The following is a 5916-nucleotide window of genomic DNA, read 5'->3' as shown; positions in this document are numbered from 1 at the left end:
GCTTTTTAGTTTTCGATTTAACCTAAAAAAAAAACTTTATTTTGCCTGGATGGATTTATCCACCGCCCTCTGTACAAGAAAGCCAAGAAGGTACATGCCAAAAATTCCAATATGGCCGAAATAGTGGTTGACAGTTTGTATTGTGGAAATTGAGTTTTTCGATGATTAAATTAATTTTTAAGGTTTAAAGTCAAGACTTGGGATTACTTGCCAAAGTAATTTTTGTTTGCTATTATATATTGTTGTTTATATGTTTATTGTTCTAGTGAAAGTGTAGTTTGTGTTCATTTTATTGTGTTATCACTATTGTTATTGTGTAGTTGGTTGGTAGTAGCCTCTGTAAGGTATTTTTTCTTAAGTGGTAATGGTTGGATTAGGCCAGAAAAAAGCAGACGTTTATTGTCTACCACGAGTCGACGTTTCGACCACTGTTGGTGGTCATCCTCAGGACTCTAAAATTTTTATTATTCCTGTTTACATAGTGGTTACAGTGAGGGTGTAGAATACATATCACAATTTAGCTCACAAAAATTAGCTTAATACATCAACTGACTCAATTTATATGATTGTTATAACACATATACATAATAAAACATAAATAAAAACACTTAATTATAATATAATTAAAGGACAAGCCTAAATCATGTAGATTTAGTACAAAAACAAAGAAAGGAACAAACCAGGGACAGGCAACACCAAAAACTTACGTGTAGTTTAAAACGCCTTAGTAAGGGTCTTCAAAATGTAGGACACATGTAACTCCATCATTGCACACATTTATAAATTGAACTATTTGTTCTAGATTCAATTCTGTACTATTTATTTTGTTTTACAGTAATCAGCGTGCTTGCAATGTGTAGTGGGATTCACTTCTTGTACGCTCTGAACACCATTTAACTCGGTTATTTCGATGTTTCTTCGAGTCTAACTGCCTATTTATCATCTCAGCATGCCGGATTTTTGCATGTCAATGGAATGTGTTTATTTACTCCTTCATAGCTGTAAACTTAGATTAAGGTGGATGTCGACATTGATTGGAAATCATTGTTTTATGTTTAAGGAATATATTAAAATAGCAAGAATTTAAACCTTCAATATCTTCTTTTTTATTAACATGATGTCTCTCCTTTTTTATAGCAATCATTTCATGTATCAATCTCTTTTTTAAATTTTTTTGTTTTCCAATAATCTTTGTGTTTGTAAAATCAAATGTATGAGCGAGCGTTTCTGAGTGTTCTGCCAAAGCGGTCTTTTGTTTTGACTGTAAGAGGTTTTGAGGTCGCACACTTCTTTGATGTTCCAATAACCGTGTTCGCAAATACCGACCTGTTTGGCCAATGTAGCAACAGTTACAATTTTGACACGGAATTTTATAAATCACATTACTTTGATAATCTATTGGTGTTTTAGTTTTAAGCTGTGTAAAATATTTTTTTAACGTATTTTCAGGTTTGTACGCGATTTTTACAGTGTCTGATTCAAGCAACCTAGAAACAGTTTCTGAGAGACCTTTAATGTATGGTATTTTATAATATTTACAAATGGAATGATCACTTGAGTTATTGGTAGTTTGTTTCCTAAGTAATTTATTTATTAATTTTTGAGGATATGAATTTTTAGTTAAGTAGATTTTAATACTCTCTAAATTCTTTGTGTGAAAGTTTGGATGGGAAAGTTTAATTGCTCTATTTTGTAGGTTTTTTATTATATTAGCTTTATGTTGGAAAGGGTGTTGTGAATGGAAATTTAAAAACCTTTCTGAAAAGGTTGGTTTATGATACCAATCTGTAATAATAGTGTTATCTGTTCTAATTAGTAAAATGTCTAAAAATGGAATGGAGTTGTTTTTCTCTTTTTCTATTGTAAATTGGAGCTTTGGATGGAAGGCATTGAAGGTTTCTAGCAACGTTTGTAATTGGTCTAAAGGCGCACAAGTAATGATGTCATCAACATACCTTTTGAAAAAGGGCAGCTGAAATGGTAACTTTTTTATGCAATTTTCTTGTAGTTTCGCCATAACTATGTCTGAACAGATAGGAGACAGACAGTTGCCCATACCTAGACCATAGATCTGGTTGTAAAACTTGTTTTCAAAGTTGAAGTAGCTATTTTTAAATGTAAAGTTCAGTAGTTCCAAAAATTGTTCTTTAGATAATTTTGTGTTATCTTGTATCAGATGCCATTTTTCTTTGATTATATCAGTGGTAAGATCGGTTGGAATATTGGTAAATAGGGAGATAACGTCTAGTGAGAGTAGAACGTAGTTGTCGGGAACTTTAAAGTTTTGAATAAATGTTACAAATTCAAACGAGTTCCTTGTGTGGGTGTCATCAATCACATAAGCATGTTTTAATAATGTAGCCAGATATTTGCTTAAATTATAGAGCGGCGAACCGACATAACTGACAATAGGTCTTAATGGAACATCGTCTTTGTGGATCTTTGGTTGAAAGTACATTTTTGGAAATACCCCATTAGAGCATTTAAGTTTTAAGCCTGTTTCTTTTGTGAAGATCGATAATTTAATGTAAGATTCAATAGTTTTATTAAGTTTGTTTTGTATGGTTTGTGTAGGATCTTTGGTAATTAATTTGTACGTCTCTGTGTCTGCTAAAAGTGTGTAGCTTTTTCTTAAATAATCTGACCTTGTCATTGCGACTGTCGCATTGCCTTTATCAGCTCGGACAATAATGATCTCTGAGTTTTGTTTTAAAAACGTTTTGGTATCTTTAACTGATTTGTTGAGTAGAAAAGTTTGAGTGTTAAGATGTCTTGAATTACTTAGCTTGTTAAGATGGTTCGTAAGCGTGTTGACAAATTTGTTTCTTTTTTGAACTTGAATTTCCTCAGTACAGCTTTCTATAATGTATTCAACGTCTATTATCATTTGATCGATAGGTAGCGATTTTTTTTGGTAAGGTAAGTTGAATTTTTCTCCTAGTGAGAGTATGTCCTGAACATTCGACGGAATAATTTCATTTGTAATGTTAACAAACCACTTATCTTTTTCATTCGTTTTTACACTAGAATTAAATTTAATTTGAGTGTTAATTAAGGACTTTAGTTTTTGAGTTTGAGAGTGTTTTATTTTATTAAATATCTTTTTGTAACATGTGTCTTGTGATAACGAAAAGGTCGAAAAAATGTCGCTTGGCAGCACATTCTTAGTTTCTGTGATGCACCTAGTCTGTTCTCGCTCTAAATGTTTTATTTTCCAGTGAGTGAATGATATCTCTAAGTTTAAGCATTTGGCTTGAAAAGATTTTAAAAGATTTGCACATCGCGACTTAAAGGGATTTTCGTCCACTAATAGATACTGAACACACGTGACACTATTCAACAAATGCTTCGGTGTTACCTGTCTCTGCCTGCACTGTAACAAAAATTTTTTTTTTTTTTTTTTTTTTTTTTTTAAATTATCGATCTTCACAAAAGAAACAGGCTTAAAACTTAAATGCTCTAATGGGGTATTTCCAAAAATGTACTTTCAACCAAAGATCCACAAAGACGATGTTCCATTAAGACCTATTGTCAGTTATGTCGGTTCGCCGCTCTATAATTTAAGCAAATATCTGGCTACATTATTAAAACATGCTTATGTGATTGATGACACCCACACAAGGAACTCGTTTGAATTTGTAACATTTATTCAAAACTTTAAAGTTCCCGACAACTACGTTCTACTCTCACTAGACGTTATCTCCCTATTTACCAATATTCCAACCGATCTTACCACTGATATAATCAAAGAAAAATGGCATCTGATACAAGATAACACAAAATTATCTAAAGAACAATTTTTGGAACTACTGAACTTTACATTTAAAAATAGCTACTTCAACTTTGAAAACAAGTTTTACAACCAGATCTATGGTCTAGGTATGGGCAACTGTCTGTCTCCTATCTGTTCAGACATAGTTATGGCGAAACTACAAGAAAATTGCATAAAAAAGTTACCATTTCAGCTGCCCTTTTTCAAAAGGTATGTTGATGACATCATTACTTGTGCGCCTTTAGACCAATTACAAACGTTGCTAGAAACCTTCAATGCCTTCCATCCAAAGCTCCAATTTACAATAGAAAAAGAGAAAAACAACTCCATTCCATTTTTAGACATTTTACTAATTAGAACAGATAACACTATTATTACAGATTGGTATCATAAACCAACCTTTTCAGAAAGGTTTTTAAATTTCCATTCACAACACCCTTTCCAACATAAAGCTAATATAATAAAAAACCTACAAAATAGAGCAATTAAACTTTCCCATCCAAACTTTCACACAAAGAATTTAGAGTATTAAAATCTACTTAACTAAAAATTCATATCCTCAAAAATTAATAAATAAATTACTTAGGAAACAAACTACCAATAACTCAAGTGATCATTCCATTTGTAAATATTATAAAATACCATACATTAAAGGTCTCTCAGAAACTGTTTCTAGGTTGCTTGAATCAGACACTGTAAAAATCGCGTACAAACCTGAAAATACGTTAAAAAAATATTTTACACAGCTTAAAACTAAAACACCAATAGATTATCAAAGTAATGTGATTTATAAAATTCCGTGTCAAAATTGTAACTGTTGCTACATTGGCCAAACAGGTCGGTATTTGCGAACACGGTTATTGGAACATCAAAGAAGTGTGCGACCTCAAAACCTCTTACAGTCAAAACAAAAGACCGCTTTGGCAGAACACTCAGAAACGCTCGCTCATACATTTGATTTTACAAACACAAAGATTATTGGAAAACAAAAAAATTTAAAAAAGAGATTGATACATGAAATGATTGCTATAAAAAAGGAGAGACATCATGTTAATAAAAAAGAAGATATTGAAGGTTTAAATTCTTGCTATTTTAATATATTCCTTAAACATAAAACAATGATTTCCAATCAATGTCGACATCCACCTTAATCTAAGTTTACAGCTATGAAGGAGTAAATAAACACATTCCATTGACATGCAAAAATCCGGCATGCTGAGATGATAAATAGGCAGTTAGACTCGAAGAAACATCGAAATAACCGAGTTAAATGGTGTTCAGAGCGTACAAGAAGTGAATCCCACTACACATTGCAAGCACGCTGATTACTGTAAAACAAAATAAATAGTACAGAATTGAATCTAGAACAAATAGTTCAATTTATAAATGTGTGCAATGATGGAGTTACATGTGTCCTACATTTTGAAGACCCTTACTAAGGCGTTTTAAACTACACGTAAGTTTTTGGTGTTGCCTGTCCCTGGTTTGTTCCTTTCTTTGTTTTTGTACTAAATCTACATGATTTAGGCTTGTCCTTTAATTATATTATAATTAAGTGTTTTTATTTATGTTTTATTATGTATATGTGTTATAACAATCATATAAATTGAGTCAGTTGATGTATTAAGCTAATTTTTGTGAGCTAAATTGTGATATGTATTCTACACCCTCACTGTAACCACTATGTAAACAGGAATAATAAAAATTTTAGAGTCCTGAGGATGACCACCAACAGTGGTCGAAACGTCGACTCGTGGTAGACAATAAACGTCTGCTTTTTTCTGGCCTAATCCAACCATTACCACTTAAGAAAAAAACTATTGTTATTGTTCCTTCATTGTTCTATAATTTGTTGTTGGTTTTTTAACTTAAATTCTATTGCCTCTACAATATGCCGTCCACTTGTTGTTTGCCAAATTGTAAAAGCAATTTGGTGAAAGGCCCAAAAGTGTCAGTCTTTTACTTTCCAAAAGACCCTGCTCGAACCCAACAGTGGTTGAAAGTTTTGAACTGGAATGATTTTACTCCAACACAATACTCAGTAGTAAGTACATTATGCTTTCTCATTCAGTAAATTTATTGCCTATTACATACATTATGTGAGTAACATTTTGAGGCCGCCTGCATTTTGAGAGCAACAAAGG

This window comes from Ips typographus, linkage group LG1, assembly GCF_016097725.1.
Source record: "Ips typographus isolate SLU linkage group LG1, UJ_Ityp_2.0, whole genome shotgun sequence".
Lineage (NCBI taxonomy): Eukaryota > Metazoa > Arthropoda > Insecta > Coleoptera > Curculionidae > Ips > Ips typographus.
The sequence above is the reverse complement of the archived record's forward strand: the minus strand, read 5'-3'. Positions refer to the sequence as shown.